Source organism: Peromyscus leucopus, chromosome 19 (assembly GCF_004664715.2).
Source record: "Peromyscus leucopus breed LL Stock chromosome 19, UCI_PerLeu_2.1, whole genome shotgun sequence".
NCBI lineage: Eukaryota > Metazoa > Chordata > Mammalia > Rodentia > Cricetidae > Peromyscus > Peromyscus leucopus.
The window spans coordinates 30,833,072-30,851,365 of NC_051079.1; positions in this window are offsets into that span (position 1 = coordinate 30,833,072).

The window sequence follows — 18,294 nt, forward strand, 5'->3', positions numbered from 1 at the left end:
TCTTTTTTTTTTTTTTTTTTTTTGGTTTTTTTTTTTGAGACAGGGTTTCTCTGTGTAGCTGTGTAGCTTTGCGCCTTTCCTGGAACTCGCTTTGGAGACCAGGCTGACCTCGAACTCACAGAGATATGCCTGCCTCTGCCTCCCGAGTGCTGGGATTAAAGGCGTACGCCACCACTGCCCGGCTAATTTCATTATGGAGATTTAGTATGCTCCTACTATAAGTCAGGCCTTGCTCTTTACTCCAGGTTTACAGAGATGAGAGAGATAAGGTCATGCCATTTGCAAACATGACAAGAAGATGGAGAAGGAAACAGATGGGGTGATGTGATGGTGACTGGTCAGTGTTCTTTAGGAAGGTAATTGAGAATGATGCATCTAAGGGGCTATTTGAGATGGAGAACTAAAGGAATACAGATAAGTCAGTTCTATGATGAGAGGGTGGCAGGATTTTCCACAATGCACATCCCATGCCCACTTCTTCACCCTGGAAACTGTATGTAATTTATTTGATTCTCCGTACCTGACAGAGTGCATAGCATCTAGTGTGGGCCCAGTAATTGATCATCAAAATGCTTCATGAGTAAATGAATGAATGAGCCAAACTGTGTCAGCTCAGAGCAGACCCGAGCAATCAAACTTCCAACAGTCTTACCTTGAATGCACTAATCACATCACCCCAAATCAGGCCTTCTCCAGTGCCAATAGATATGGAAAAAAAGGAATTCCACTGGTCACCAAGACTCCGACATTGAGGTGCGAGAGAGAAGGGCATTTACCCCACGTCAGAGTGTGCCTCGTGTTGGAGTTTGCACACTTGTATTTACGGCTGACCCCTGCAGATGCTCAGCTCCTAGTTTGGTGCTATCTAGCCCTTCAGTCACTACTTGTCATTGACACACACACTGTTAGCATGTGGCCTGCATAGGCATGGTCTCATTGAAACCTTGGAACACTGTTATTATCTCCATCTCACATGTGAGAACTGGGAGACACCTGGAGGCCAGATAGCTAGGAACTTAAGCCCTAGGGCTTAAACCTGGGTCTGTCTCCTGGGAAAGCCTGTGTTCCCCCAGACCCAGGGCCATGGGCAGCAGACGGCATGAGACTGAACAGGCTGTGCGTCTGTGTTTAGAAGGGTCCTGCACTTGGTTAATGTTCTGATTTCACTACCTGGAGATTCTCCCGACATTTTGACCAGATGATCCACATTTTCCAAGCCACTTCTACCCAATGCTGTGTTAAATGCTGTGTTCACCAGTCCTTAAAACACAAACTCCCTTTCTCAAGACTTCATGCAAAAATCAAGATATGCACACAGCTCCCCCCTACCCCTACCCATGATAAAAGGAACACAGGCAGCAGAGTTGGTAGAGATTACAGACATGCCTGTAATCCAAGCACTCGGAAGGCATAGGTAGGTGATCTCTCTAAATTCAAGCCAGCCTGGTGACACAGTGAGTTCTAGGCCAGCCTGGGCTACAGAGTGAGATCTTGTCTCAAAACAATACAACACAAACACAGTAAAACGTTGAAGGTGGTAGTCGAGAGGACTGTACACAAGTTTTATATACAGCAGAGCAAGTTTCATGAGGAGAAAATTAGGCTGGCACACAATGCACTGTGTCCTCTAGACGAACTCCCAGATCCTATTTACAGATTTCCTTTAGAGTAATTTTTAGACTTAGTCTCAGATAGATGCCCCAAAAGAAAATCCTCGGATCTGTGTTTCCAGGACAATCTTAATACTTGTACATGGCTCTTGTTCCATTACATGCCACGTAAGCATCTTTGACATTTATTAAAAATACCTTGTGAAATAGTGTTAGTATACCTCTTGATAGACACCTACCTTGTTAGAAAGGGTGACTTGGTTGAGACTAGGGATGTAGGTCAATGGCAGAGCACTTTCTTAGCAAAATGTATGGCTCCGGGCTTGATCCCCGATACTAGTGTGAAAACTTCAAAGGTGACTTAGCTTATGCCTTGTACATTCCTTCTGTTCTCCACAGCCCACCCCACCCACACCCACCCACTTCCTTTCCTCTGCCAAGGCTGAAATGAGCCCCCAGTGTGGTTTACCACTTGATCTCCCAGGCTGGTGATTCCTCAGACCCTCTGTTGCCATGAAAGGACTCACATTGTGGAGGCCGGCCCGTGCTGAAGCTGGTCAGGTAACTTCGGTTACTTAGCAACTTCCTCCAGCTTTGTTAAGTTGGGCTGTTCAATCTCCTTAATGAATAAGAGCATCAAGCCAGGTAATTGATGCCTGGACGTTTAGCTCATGAATAATTGACTGTCTGGGTAATCCTAGATGCATTTCCTCGATCAGATTGTACAATGGAACAGTCATGTCATAGCCAGTGTCGAGTTTTTAATTTTTCCCCCCTCTTTATCTTAATCAGTTTTATGATGTCAGAAATCTGCTTTCTTGACCCAGACGCTCAGGTGAACAATGAGGGTGGCCATGCTCCCAGACCCAGACACATTTCCTCTTTCGTCCACAAGAGCTCAGCATTTCCCCTTTGGTTTGGGTTTAGGAAACTTGCGGCCCTTCTGTGTTATCTTTCCCTGCATACATCGGGAAGGCAGTGTGATCTAACGGGAGGAGAGGAGTGGGAATTGGGTTTCCTGGGCAGTGCCAATCACTCACTCTGCAGTTCCAGGCCAATCCTAGTTTATCTGACTCATTTGACCCTCTGTTTTTAAGTCAGTTTAAATCTATTTTCTGATGTATAGGACAGGTGGCAGGTGGGGGCTGGGGGGCTACAGCACACACGCGGAGGCCAGAGGATAACTCTGTGGAGTCAGCTCTCTCTTTCCACGTGTTGACTCAGAATCTTGCTGGTTGTTTCTGCTGCAGTGTGTGTCCCAGGCTACCTAGCCTTAGAGCTTTTTCTGTCCCTGCCCACCTGTCTCATTGTAGGAGGGCTGTGATTACAGATGTGTGTCACCATAGCTATCTGTTTTTATATTTATTTATTATTTATTGGGTTTGTTTGTTTGTTTTGAGACAGGGTTTCTTTGCATAGCCCTGCCTGTCACAGAACTTGCTCTGTAGACCAGGCTTGCTTCAAACTCAGAGATCCACTTGCCTCTTTCTCCCAAGTGCTGGAATTAAAGGTGTATGCTGGGCTGGAGAGGTGGCTCAGAGGTTAAGAGCACTGCCTGTTCTTCCAGAGGTCCTGAGTTCAATTCCCAGCAACCACATAGTGGCTCACAACCATCTATAATGAGATCTTATGCCCTCTACTGGTGTGCAGGCAAACATGCAGACAGAATACTGTATACATGATAAATAAATAAATATTAAAAACAATAAAGGTGTGTGCCACCATGCCTGGCCATAGGTTTTTTTTTTTTTGTTGTTGTTCTGTTTTTTTGTTTTTAAAAAACAAAAAATAATACAGGTTCCAGGAGTTGAACTCAGGGCATCAGACTTGTGCGGTAGGTGCCTTCACCTGATGAGCCACATCACTGGCTCTGTTCTTCTATTTGTTCATTCAGTTCACATATTGAGCACCTCTTATGTATCAGGCATAAAAGATTCCAGAACAAATAGTTTAGGCCTATTCTTTCTGTCTGTATGAGGTTTATACACTGTTATACAGGCATATAAGTAAACCAAGAAAGGAATTACGTTAGGTTAAAGCAAAGTAAGTTACTTTTCCTTCAGGCAGTTGAAAAATACTCCGAGGGTAGTGGGATAAACATGACTGAGGAGAAGATGGGCTTCACTGTAGCTTCAGACTGGTCTTGAACCTGTGATCCTCCTGTCAGTGCCCTCCAAGTCCTGGGATTGCAGGAGTGTTCCTCCAAGCCTGCCTTAGGGTTTATATTGGAAGGGTCGGAAAGAGTATCATGGGCCCTGAGTAGTACAACAAAAACCACAGTGTGAGCTGATTTTAATGCACACATTGGATGTCTACTTTTGATACTGTCTGTGAACACAAGAATCTGTCAGCTAGGGGAGTTATGGGCGGTGAACTGTGGATGGGACTAAACTTTTCAAAACGCATGTTTCACTAGCAGGACCGGCAATGGTCCTCTGAATACCTGAGAACCGCATGTTGTCAGATTTCAGGGAAGGAGCTCATTAGGGAGAGCACCTCTGTAGGATGCCAGAACTTTCGGTTCAGGCTCCAGCACTGCATAAAATGGCATGTTGGCAAATGCTGGTCATTTTGGCACTCAGGTGGAGGCGGAAGAACCCAAACTTCAAGAATCACCCTCAGCTAGAAAGCTTGAGGCCAGCCTTGTCTACAAGAGACCCTGTCTCAAACAAAACACTGTAGCCCAGGTTCATCCACTTACTCGGTACATATTTTCTGAGTCCTAGGGTTAGTAGCAGAAGGCATGCAGAACCCACTAACGTCGGTGCCCCGGCCTCACTCGGTTTACATTTTATTAGGGAGATAGACACTGGCCCAATATGCAAGCAAAGTGGAGCTATGGGGCATTCAGCATGGTAAAAATGAGGAAAAGAGCAACCAGGCAAGGGGCTTCAGAAGAACTCTGCGAGAAAGGTGGGTACAGTTTCCACCGGGTGGTCGCAGGGAGCCATCCGTGAGGAAGTGACATTCAGGGGATAAGTGCGCATTGTGGCTAGCTGGGGGCACATCTTAGACAGAGGCAACAGCAAGAGAGCCTTTTCCTTCCCTGTCACCTGCTTGATTCTGGGTTTTACGCTCCCCCCACCCAGAGACCATCAAAATACTTATCTCAATAATGTTTAGAATAAAACGTACATTCCTTGCCCTGGCTTGCAAGTCGCATTAAAGCTCTCTACCTCTCTCCGTGCCTTTTCTGAAACCCCCTGTTCCGTTGTGGCCTATGGCTGCAGTAGCCTTCTTCCTGGTCCTTGGAGATGCAGACCCGTTCTTCTCTGGGCCTCAGCCCTCACTAGTCTCTCTGCCCAGAGATTATCCTATGCTAAAACTCTTCCTTCCCATAAAGGTCTGGCAACTGAGAGAAGGCCAAAGAGACTCACTGAAACTCTTTGGCCACTCTCCACCCCAGAGTTGCCCCCCACCCCATTGTTATCATCAAAGTGTCTCTGATTAGGACCACTTACCACTTACAAATGATACAGTCATTTCCTTCTGCAATGAAATTGGCCTGTTATGTGTAATGTGCTCTTTGGAGAAAATGAGGTTATAAATGTGAAATGTAACAGAGTACCCGCTATCATATTGGGGAACTTACAGCCCATTAGAATGTGGCGTCCCTTTCCTGGTCCTTCTGTTTGCCACCAGGTCTGGGTTTGAATTTTTGAACCATTCCATTGCAATGACTGACAATCATGGTGTCTATTTCAAAATAGTAAAGGATTTTGAATATTCCCAATATAAAGAAATGATAACAAATATGCCATTTACCACCGTATATTTGTACAAGTCATATATGTACATATGCATGTGTATATATTGTACAGATGTGTTAAAAAAAAACCCTGCTCCCCATAATATGTGTATCTAGTGTGGGTCAGTTAAAAATAGTTTTGAAAGACTCTTGGGAATGCGCTCAGAGGTTTCTGTTGCTCAGAAAGTGAGGGATCCAAGAGCTGGAGAAATGAATGAACTGCCATTCTCACAGAAGGAAAAATTGTAGAAACACTGGCGTTTCTCCCCAGGAAAAGCCTGCCTGTACTTGGTGTCCCCGGAAGAGAGAGGATTGTGATTAGCTGGAGGGAATTCTCTGAGTCTTATATCCTGGCAGGCCAGGCTGCTCAGTTGGACCAGCTGGAGGAACCCCATGAGGGAAGAAGGGAAGGTATCTCTTCCTCTCTTTCTCCAACCCAGCTTGTGAGCACATCTTCCTCCCATTACCAAGGTTTAACCACGAATGAATCACCATTGGTATTTCCAATTTGGTGCGTCTTTTCCTTTTCAAACTCAGGAGTTCCATCAATTATTGAGGCCTGAGTGCTGCTCTCAGGCAACGACACCTCGGTCAGTCTGTGTGGCTTTCTGAAGGGAAACCAGCTGGCCCCCCTCACCCGTTCATCCTGGCTTTCTCTCCGAGCTCCTAAGGTGTGGCGACCAAGAACAGCGCCCAAACCATCAATATTTCACAGCGGTAATTAAAGTAAGCAGAGAGAGTTGAGCGTGGGCCTCTTGTAGCTGGCTCACTTTTCCAAAACAAGCGCCAGGCATCTTAGGAGAGGGGGTGAGGGGGATAAGGCTGGAAATAGGCTTCTGGTGAAAGTTGGAATGGGGGCGGGGTCTAGGATTTCATTTAACAGGGTCCTGGGGAGTTGGAAAGCCCCTGGAGTCCTCTGGTTCGAGTCCAGGACCCTCTTTTGGAGATTCCTTCAAGGGATTAGAAATTAGGAGGCAGCGGCGGCGGGAGCTGCAGACTGGCTGCACCCACTCCTCTAACGTCTAGCCATAAATGAACCTAGGGGCTTAACAAAGGCTTGCCTTTGTTGGGGTTGGGGAGTGAGGAGTGCAAGGTGAGCTGCCTGTGAGGATCTCTAGCTCCTGTTCCCCCTTTGTGCGGTGCGCACACAGTCCCCAAGTGCCAAGGCACCAGGCAGCCTGGTGGGCGGGAGAGACGGGAGCCCCGCGTTTCTACATCTATTAATTACCTCCAGCATGGAAGAACTGCCTATAAATACAGTGGCACTTTAGATAAAACTTTCATGCAGCTATTTAGAGCCTTTAAAATATAAATGATTTCCTCTAAATTTTTTATCATAAATCAGGGCATGGAGCTAGGCGACGAGACGCCGACTTCCCCCCTGATGGGAGCAAAGCCTTCTCTTCTTTTCTTTTTCTCTCCCTGTTCTACCCCTCTTTTTCTTTTATTCCTTTTAATTTAGGAAGAGTGCTTAAAAGATCCTTTTACTGAGTCCAAGACTTAAGAGGAAGGGAACAAATTTCACCACGCGCCACCAAGCTGCCGTGGTGGGGGGCAGGTGTGGTGGAGGTAGCTGAGGTGTAGGGTCATCCTAACCTGAGTTCAAGTCCCATCTCTACCAGTAACCCCTGTGTGACCTTGAGTAACGCATGTAACTTCTCTGATCCCCAGTTCAGAGAAAAAAAAGTTTAACTGACATTGCAAAGCCCGGCTCCAAGTGAGAGCTCTTGCCCAGGTAGACAAGTTGCTCCATCTCTTATACATAGAGAAAGGGGGAGGTGATGCTGCTTGTTGCCAGGGAGCACCCTGAAAGCTGAACAGATAGTAGAAGGGCTCTAAGCTTTGTAACTTAGAACGTGAGGGGAGTCCCCCCGCCCAACATGTGCTGGGCACAGTGGCCCTGTCAGTGTGCATTTGTGACTATACCAAACATGGAGTTCTCAGGCAGATCTCAATTCCGATTTATGTGAGAGACGTGGCCTCTATCCTCTTTCTGAGCTCACATTTTAAACCCTGACCTGCTGGAAGAGCCTATGTGGCCTATCTCCCCAGGCCCCTAGCAATGATTAGAAAACAAGTCCTGACCCCGAAAGTTACTGATCCAAGGTCATGTAGTCAGTCAGTCATTTGTGCACTCTGGAATCCACACTTTCTGGGCTCTGTCACCTACCCCTGCCTGCCTCTGCATGTCCAAGCTGCCTGGATACAATAAATGGCTTAAGTCTTTGGCGTAAAAAAAGAAGATCGGTCCCAAAGAGAATTTTAGGAAATTGAACTCTTAAGAGGCCTGTGGCTGGACAGTGGCGGCGCACACCTTTAATCCCAGCACTCAGGAGGCAGAGGCAGGTGGATCTCTGTGAGTTTGAGGACAGCCTGGTCTACAGAGCGAGTTCCACGACAGCTGGGGCTGTTACACGGAGAAACCCTGTCTTGAAAAACAAAAACAAACAGCAAAAAAAAGAGGCCGGTGAATTAGAGGAGAAGAAGGGAACCCAGACCCTGTGGGCCAGAGCTGGCCATGCTGTTCACAGCTATTCTTAAAATCTGGAGAGGGCAGAATTAAATAAACAAATAAAAGAAAGAAAGGAAGGAAGGAAGGAAGGAAGGAAGGAAGGAAGGGAAGAGAGAGAGAGAGAGAGAGAGAGAGAAGAAGAGAGAAGAAAGAAAGAAAGAAAGAAAGAAAGAGAGAAAGAGAGAAAGAAAGAAAACAAAACCTAGTCACTGGATGCAGGGAGAGATGGGAAAAGTCTCCCAGGTAATATATATCAGACACCAACTATTGACTCGGATTCTCTGAGAAGCAGTAGATAGATGAAACCAGGGAACCTGGGGACTGTTCTCTCTCCTTGAGCCCTCCTCGCTGAGTGCTGCACAGATACAGGGTAGGTTACCTGGGAGCAGACCTCAGCTCCCAAGAGCATCCTGCTTGGAACCCACCCTTCACAGGCCTCCCACTCTCCTCAGAATACTCTCCTTCCAGGACCTAGCTTTTAGCCAGCCTCACTGCTCATGGTGTCCAGTTCACGTATCCTCCAGCCACCCAGGTCCCCTGGCTTGTCAGGCTTGGTGTCCCCTCGGGCCCTTTCTGAAGTGTTTACTTTTCATTGTATCCATCCCTCGGGCCTTACTTAGCTCATAGGCTATTCCTTCCTTTTCTGCCTATGTGTTCTCTACACCGTGACCAGTTTATTTCTCTGCAGCAGTCATGTATCTTTTTAAAACTTTACCTTCTGCGGGAGCTTCGGTTCTCCAGGGCTTAGAGGTTAATGCAGGTGAAGGGCTGTCTGACTTGTCTGCCCGTAAGGTCCTGTCTACACTCATAGAGACACGAGTAGGAGGTACTCAACAATGGGTTTTCTGTTCATTTAACTGAGAAGTGCTCTTAGAGAACCCTTGGCTCAGTCCACTCAGACGCCTTTCTCCTTTTGTTTTCGTGAGACATCTGTCTATGTGGCCCAAGTTAGCCTCGAACTCTTGATTCTCTTGCTTCGGGCTTCCCAAGAGCACGCGCGGGGTGGGGATGGGAGTGGGAGGGATATTTCCAGGCATCAGAGATCATGGGCCTTCCCCCCTCTCGGTGATGCTGGGGTGGAAACCAGGGCCTCCCACCTGTCAGGTAAACTGAGGCTGGTACGCCGGCATGGGGGAGGGGGCTCGCTCACAGGCGCGTGCCTCACAGTTGGGATGCTTGGCCTCTGGCTCCCCGGTCCCTCTGGGCATCTCGGATCCTCAGGAGCCTGGCAGACAATGAGAGGCAGCGGCCGACAGGCGAGTCCCGCAGCAGCTGCGCAGGCGGCGGGTACACGTGAGAAGTTTGTGAAAGAAGCCGAGAGAAAGGGAGAGGAAGGCTCGCGGCAGGCGGCTGCGGACACCTGGCACGGGCGGGCGGCCTCGCCAGCTGCCTGCCTGCGATGGCATCTTGAGTCCGGGGGCTGGTCCTATCGAAGTCATCTTGCCTGGCATCCTCCCTGCCCCCTCTCCAGTATGCCGAGGTTAGGCTGCGCTGATGTGAAGGTGGCTGGGATTAGCTGTGGCTCCAACCAACTGACCCTGCTCCAGAAGAGGAAGCCGGTTTAGTTCAGAGCCTAGCAAACCACTATGTAAGGGGGCCATGTCTTCACCTTCACATTTAGCATCCCTCTGGCCAGAGTCTAGGAGAGGATTTATTCATGCATTCATTCATCCAACACTAATTGCGTAAACTTACAGACTGGCCTGGAGACACAGGCACAGAGAAGACTCACTCTCTAAAAAAGTCCTAGAGTCTTTCAAAGAGCCTTGTTGTCACATTCTTCTTAAGAAATAACAGAGCAGAGATGGAGCAATGACCCAGTGGTTAAGAGCACTTCCAAAGGACCTAGTTAGATTCCCAGTCATCTGTAATTCCAGTCCAGGGGATCTGATGCCTTCTGGCTAGTGCCCACACCAGACATAAATGTGGTACACAAATATGTATATACATTTTTAAAAAATGTGTCTATGTGTTTGCCTACACGCATGCTTGTGTGCACCCAGTGTGGGCACCAGGTGCTTGCAGAGGCTAGAAGAGGATGTTGGAATTAGAGACAGCTGTGAATCACCATGTAGGTGCTGGAAATTGTACCAGTGTCCTCTGGATGAGCAGCAAGGACTCTTAACGACTGAGCCATCTCTCTAGCTTCTCACATACATTGTTTTTAAAGAGTCATTTGTTGTACAGGCTGTGGGGGAGGTTGAGGCAGGAAGGTCTTAAGGCCAAGGCCAGGCTTAGTTATATAGAGAGAACCTGTTTCAAAATAAGAGTGAAGGGGCTGGAGAGATGGTAAGAGCACCGTTGTTCTCACAGAGGACCTGGGTTCTGTTCCCAGCATCCACATGGAGGCTTACATCCATCTATAACCTAATTCCAAGGCACCCAAGACCCTTCTCTGTCCTCTGAGGGCACCAGACACTCATGTGGTAGACATACATACATACAGGCAAAATATCTATAATCTGAAAAACATCAATAAACAAGTGGAGGGGGACTAGAACTCAATGGTAGAGCCCTTGCCTTGAACACACTGGGCCGTAGGTTCGGTTCATCATATGGGGTGAGTGCATGAAGTAGTTCACATTGTGCCAGACAAGGAGCAGAAAGAAAGGGGGTGCTGGCGCCGCCCTGCCTTCCTTCTCTCCTCCATCTTATTCCTTTGTGTATACCAGCCCTTGGGATGGTGGCACTTGCATTCAGGATGGATCGTCTCTCCTCAGTCAATCCTCTCAAGAAACATCCTCACAGATACATCCAAAGGTGTGCTTCCTACATGATTCTAGTGAGGATTAACCACCACAATCCACTCTTGGTCTGCTTAACACTCAGATACATCTCTCTAAACCACAACCTCCCATCCTGGCCCCCAAATGCTCACGCATATCATATCTCATAATGCAAAACACTCTATCCAACTTCGGAGGTTCCCATAGTCTTAAAAGTTCCAACATTATTCAAAAGTCCAAGTTCAAAATAGTCTCTGGGTCTCAAAGTCATTCCTTAGCTGTGAGCTCTGGTAAAAAATCAGGAAACAGTTTGCATCCAGTATACAATGACATCAAGTGAACATCACATTCCAAAAGAGAGGAAGTCACAGGGCAGAGGGATGGGACCAAATCAAGACCAAAACCCAGCAGGGCACATTAAACCCCACAGCTCCATTTCCAGCATCAAGGGCACATCATATTCTGAAGTGAAGTCAAGCTGGCTTGGGAAACCCTGTCTTCTGGCTTTGCTGTTGGTGGTCCACGTGGCCTCTTTCGGGGGCTGGCTGTAGATATTGCCTGTATCTTCCTGGCACGTACGTCTACTGTCACCCTCATGTGCCTGAAAGAGTTGCTCGGCAAGAAGTCAGGAGTCAGAAACAATGGTTAGCTCCTTTGTTACACAGTTTCTTTGTTATTTGTATATATATATATGAGACAGATGGCTCACCCTCTCATCCAACCAGAAAGGAAAGCGATGGGCCCCTCTGGCACCAAGTCATGGATCTTTAATATTATTGTCAACTACACAACCTGAGCATGAGTAGTTCTAGAACCCACATCAGATAATCACGATGTGATTTTTTCACAGTGGCTCTCAACCTGTAAGGGAAAACTCAAGGGAAATGACCCTACTGTACATGTTTCACACCTTTGAATCTGTGATATACATGTACCCAAGGCATGATGAAGTAACTTATATAATCTGATCATCTGTCTTCTTTGGAGACAAAGTCTTCTGAATGTAGCTTGGGCTGGTCTTGATCTTGCTATATAGTCAAAGATGACCATTAACTTCTGATTCTTCCAAATTTAACTCCCTAATGTTGGGATTATAACTATGCACCACCACAGCCTGCAATTTAATTATCTTTTTATGAGCATTGGTGTTCTGCCTGCATTTTTATGTCTGTATGAGGGTGTCAAATCACTTGGAACTGGATTACAGTCATGAGCTGCCATGTGGGTGCACCACCACAGCCTATAATTTAATTATCTTAAGAGGTAGAAGTAGTCTCATGATCCCCCACAAACTTTCTCCTATCAATATCTTCAAGCCTATCAAAAGTGTGCCCCTGTTCCTGGGGTCCCTCATTTTGCCCCCAAGTGTGTATACTTTTGCTTTCTCAAATACTTACTTATTTTTGTCTTGTTCAGTCAGGGTCTCCAGTAGCCCAAGTTGTCCTTGAACTTTCCATGTAACTAAAGATGACCTTGAACTCCTGATCCTCCTGCTTCCACTACCCAAGTGGTATGATTATAGGTTATGTACCACAATGAACTCAAATACATCTATTGTCAACAAATCTTTTGCCTTGTGTGTCTACCTATAAATTATTTTATGGAGGATAAAACTAATTTTGATAGTCTGACCTTACTAGTCAATCTTTTCTACAGCCTATCACCCTTGCCTCCAGGGTAAAAAGAAACCAACCTCACCACACATTATCAGGTTTCCTACAACTTCCCTCCAAACCTGGATGGAATCTTCCACAACACTGTAACTCTTATATTTTGCCTGTAAAATCGGCACCGTGTGGATGACACTAAGTTCTGCCGCCAGCTTGAGAAGTATCTGGTCCCCTTTTGTGGTGGTTTGAATGTAGTTGCCCCCACAAGCTCATAGGGAGTGGCACTATTACGAGGTGTGGCCTTGTTGGAGGAAGTGTGTCACTGTGGAGGTGGGCTTTGATAAGGTCTTCTTTGCTCAAGCTACTCAGTGTGACACAGTTCACTTGCTGCCACCTGCAGATCAAGATGTAGGACTCTCAGCTCCTTCTCCAGCGCCATATCTGTCTGCATGCTGATAACAGACTAAACTTGTGAAACTGTAAGCCACTCCAATTAAAGATTTCCCTTTATAACAGTTGCCATGGTCATGGTGCCTCTTCACAGTAATAGAAACCCTAACTAAGACACCTTTGGACCTTAGCTTCAGTGACTTCTTAGTGTCTGGGCAACCAAACTCAGAGTTCCCTGGTAAATGTCTCTTCTTCCTGTCCTTCAAATGAGTTTACAATTTTATATTAAGGACTGTGATGGATGGTTCCTAGACAATTTTTCATTGCCCCAGTGGAAAGTGGTTGGCTATTTTCTTTTTTTAAATTTTGATTTGTTTGTTTTATATGTATGGGTGTTTTGCCTAAACTTATGGGTACCATGTGTATGTCTTGTGCCTTAGGAGGCCAGAAAAGGCCATTGGATACCCCTGAAACTGGAGTTACAGATGGTTAACTGCCATGTGGGTCCTGGGTTCTCTGGAAGAGCATTGGCTAATTAAGAAAAATATTTTTTTTGTGTGTGAATTAATTTACTTATCTTGTGGGTGGGGCAGGACATGCATGTGCCACAGCATGAATGTGCAGGTCAGAGGACAATTTGTGGAAGTCACTTCTATGTGTTAGATCTAGGAAACCAGCTCAGGAACTCAGGTCCTCAGGCTTAGTGGCAGGCATCTCTGTAGTAGAATATTATTCTAAGGTGTGCTTTTTTTTATGTTGCATTTGTTTAAGTCTGTGATGCTGTGTTACTGTGCCTGTCTAAAACACCTGATGGTCTAATAAATAACTGAACGGCCAATAGCAAGGCAGGAGAAAGGATAGGTGGGGCTGGCAGGCAGAGAGAATATATAAAGGGAGAAATCTGGGAGGAGGAGATCTAGGAGACAGAGAAGGAGGAGGACATCAGGGGCCAGCTACACAGCTACACAGGAAGCCACAGAGTAAGAGTAAGATTTACAGAAGTAAGAGAATGGGAAAAGCCCAGAGGCAAAAGATAGATGGGGTAAGTTAAGGAAAGCTGGCTAGAAACAAGCCAAGCTAAGGCCAGCCATTCATAAGTAAGAATAAGCCTCTGTGTATGATTTATTTGGGAAGGCCCCCCCAAAAGAGTAAAAAACAAAAAACAACACATCTCTACTAGCTGAGCCATCTCACTGGCTTTGGCTTTTTAAATGGGTGCTAATCACTTTAATAACAGCTATCTTCTTTTCCACAGTTTTGAACTCAATCATTCTTCTGGCCATATTATATGGTTTTCAAATTCGTCGGCTGTCTCGAGTCTTACTATAAACCTGACTAAAAACAGTAACCATGCCACAGCCAGAATTCTATGCTGTCTTGGAATTTTCTCCACTAAATGAGTCTGTCACCTTTAAGCTACCCCCTACACACACACACACACACACACACACACACACACACACACACACACACACATATTGGGGAAAATTATAAAGGCCACTCCACGTAGTTAAAAGGAAGATTTATTTAGTGGATGACTTACAAATGAAGGAATGGATAGGTCGCGGGGGTCTGGGGAAAGTGTATCGCAATCCAGCGGTGTTCTCTGGAGCTCTGCACAATCAATCTCCACTATCCAGGGTCCAGGCGCAGAGAGCGCGCCCAGAGCGCGCTGCCATCCAGCCCTCAGGTTCCAGCACCCCCTCGCCCGCCTCGTAGGCGTGACAGTTGCCAGAGTCTCAATGGGGGTTGGAGCTTCCAGATCCAAGCTGGAATGGCTACCCACTACACACACACACACACAAAGTTTGTGGACACAGACAAAATCCTTTGCTAGAATGGAATTCAAATGGTCTTTGGTCAAGTTCCCAATAGAGACGTCACTTCCATCAAAACCGTCAGGAGACCAATCTTTTCTTCCTGTACCCCTAGTCTACTGAATTCTGGATACAATTCCCCACTAAGCTCAGCTCACCGCGTTCTAGGGCTTCTCTAGTCTGCCTCTCCAAAGGGGCAAAAACTACGTCATTAGGTTTAACCACAGCAAGAATGGAACTTCTGGTCCTAGCTTTCTGCATTAGATACCTTTCTTGTCGCTGGTCAGATACTGATAGAAACAACTTAAGAGAGTTGAGACAAGTGTGGAAGATCAGAACACAGCCCTTTCACGCTGTGCTGGGTCAGGAAGTGGAGAAATGAGAACGCGGGCCCCTGTTGACGTTTTTCCTTTCACCTCTTTATTCCACCTGGGCCTACAGCCCATGGGGGTGGCACCACCTACATTCAGGATGGGTCTTTTTCTCCCTTGGTTAGCCTTCACACTCACAAGTTGACTTCCACGGTCTTCGGGGTCATTCTAAATATAATCAAGTTGACAATGAGGATGAATTACCACAGCCCTTGTGCTCAAATCTCTAAGTCTGAGTTTGAGATGCTCTGTTTGAAGAAGCTGGAGTGGTTTCTCATTCACACTAATGTTGAAAGCCACTAGCCCACAGGAAGATGTCTTTTGCAGCTACCTTGTATCTCTCTGGAGAACTTGGTGCTCTGAGCCCTGACTTAGAGTTATATGTGGCAACACCATGTCCTTGCCAAACTCTAAGATCTTGTTTTGTTTGTTTAATGGTTTGTTTGTTTTTTGAGACAGGGTTCACTATTTAGCTGCCTTGAAACTCATTAAGTAGACCAGGTTGGCCTCAAACTCACAGAGATCTACTTGCTTTGGCCTCCCAAGTGCTGGGACTAATGGTGTGTGCCACTATACCTGCCTTAAACCCTAAGATCTTGAAACAGTGTGCTCTATACCTACAGAACATGCCATGAAACCCAGCAAACAGTGGATATTTCAAAGTACTTAAAGAATGAAAAATGTGACGCCTTTGCTGCCACTTGCATAAATGCTCATGAGGCCCTTGGCTGGGATTGTTTTGGACCCTGTGTGTATGGTTTTTGTTTATTTATTTGATGGTTGTTAGGTAGGGTCCCTATTATGTAACTTCAACAGGCCTGGAACTTACCATGTAGACCAGACTGGCCTCAAACTCACAGAGATCCACCTGCCTCTTTATGTGTGTTTTGATTACAATTTAATGCCATGGTGTAAGTATATGTTCTGGTTTAGTTTTGTGTAGGCCAGTCTCTCTTGCATGTACCAACTACAGATACTGGTTGGTTGAGTTATTAGATTTTCATCTAATTGACTTTAAGTTTGTAAGTCCTGGAAAGTGTATGTTCTAAGGCTCATCTGGTACTTGCATTCTTTTTTTTTTTTTTTTAAATATTGTTTTGTTTTTCAAAACAGCATTTCTCTGTGTAGATCTCTGGCTGTCCTAGAACTCACTCTATAGACCAGGCTGGCCTTGAACTCACAGAGATCCGCTTGCCTCTGCCTCTTGAGTGCTGGGATCAAAGGCGTGTGCCACCACTGCTTGGTCTAAAAATTATTTCATTTTATGTGTATAGATGTTTTGTATGGAAATATATTTGTGTACCACGTTTGTACAGTGCCCCTGGAGGTCAGAAAAAGGCACCAGATCCCCCAGGAGTGGAGTTAACAAATAGTTGTGAGTGCCATGTGGGTGCTGGGAATTGAACTTGGGTCCTCTGGAAGAGCAGCTAGAGCTCTTAACCTCCAAGTCATGGCTACAGGCCCAATATTTGCATTCTTTATGATCTTTTTCCCCCTGCTGTCCCCAGTCTGTTTTCTAAAGGCCTTCTTGAAAAGGCTGTTCCTATAATGTGACAAGAAAACATTTGATAAAGAGGCTCAAACACAAAGCTCCTTTAGAAAGCTAAGTAAATACATGTATGAACACAATAAGTACATGTATGACTGTGATTAATCAGTTTTTAAAATTTCAGCCTCTTTCCATAGCTGAGTGTCTCTGCATCTAGTTTCACTCTGTCTCCATAAATAGGTTTTTGTTTAAGTTAAGGCCATGATCAGTTTATCTAAGCATCATCTCCAGTGATAAGATACTCATGTTGTATTAGTTTTGTTGTTGTTTGCTTTGTTTTGTTTGAGATGGGATCTCATGTAAAACAAGCTGACCTGTGTTGTCAATGTGAGTCTTGAACTCCTGATTCTCCTCCACCCATGTCCCAAGTGCTGAGGTTACAGATGTGCACAACCACATCTATTTTATAGGTTTTCAATGGTTTAATGGCCTTTCTGATGCTATAGAATAAAGAAAAATGCATTTCTGCCAGCTAAAGAAAGAAATTGTTCCTTTGCAATTTACATTTCTTATCTTTCAGACTAATTGATGGTTGAGTTCTAACCATGTTCACTATGGTACTGGGCAAAAGATTAATTAAAAAAAGTGACATAAAAATAAATATTCAAAATGGCACACACACACACAGACACACACACACACACACACACACACACACACACACACACAGAGACAGGCTGATTTTTACTGTTAGGTATTAGCTTACTGCCGGTTGGGGACCATTGCTAGTAGACTGTAAGGGAGGAGAGGACTGGAGGATGTTTCCTAGGAGATATGAGGGGAGTGGGGGTATTGTCCTGATCAGTATTTTCCAAGCCCATGAGGGACAAAAGCAGTGAAGGATGGGTGTGGCTGAGAGTTTCCCTAAGTATTAATCTTCACAGACAACTAGGGCATTATGTAGAGAGAAGAGGGTCTTGGGGCTCTGTGGGGCCAAGTAAAATAAAGATCCCCCTTCCCTTTGGACTTCACACTGAGCAAGAAACACAACCGAGGAGAATTAAAAGCTAATGGGATTTAAAAAAAAAAAAAAAAAAAGCTAATGGGAGATAGAATAATACCTGTTTGCCTTCTGGGGACTTGAGGAATCCTGGCCAGAAACTTAGGGCTTGCTCAAAGTGTGTTACAAATAAATCCAGCATGCTGGCCTTTTGTTAAAAACTGGAAGTACTTAGCAGTCGTGTAGTCTGTTCTCTCATTTTGGTAAACTGAGGCCTAGCCATGTTCACATTAACCCAGTGTCAGAATCATCCCTCTGAAGTCCCACTGTTTTGATGTATAGTCTACATTTCAAAAATCCCAGTTGCTGTTGGATATAATGTTCACACCTGTAGTCCCCGTACCTGGGGGGTGGAGGCAGGTGATCTCTGTGTGAGATCGAAACCAGCCTGGTCCACATAGTGAGTTCCAGGACAGCCAGAGCTAAACAGTGAGATTGGGGGTGGGGGGCAGGCAGCTTGCCCTGAGCTATGTGCCTGATCTGTGTTCCCTCTGCTAGTTAGTAGTCTGGTGACTCATTGGAGGCTGGATGGAGTATCATTCACAACTGTCCCAGCCCCTGATGTTGTGGCACAAACCCAGTACTGAAGAGGGAGAGGAAACAGTTCACATCTGCAGAGAGACCACCACATTCATGGAGAGTCTGCAGACCACTCTTCCGGTTAAAGAAGAGGTACCAACATTTGTTCCATCATTTCAACTTCCAAGTGCTTACTGCCAAATAATCCTCACAACGGTGGGGGAAACTTGCCTCCAGTGTACAGGTGGGCACTGCAGTATTGAGGCTTCAAGATGACTGTCTGTAGAGGCAGAGGAGAGCTTTGAATCTGATGGCAGCATGCACTGGGGTGGGAGGAAGTGTCCTGAGCACTCAATACTTTCTTTACTGCTTTAAATAACCATCATCATCACCACCACCATCACCGTCTTCATCATCATCATCATCATCATCATGGAACCCA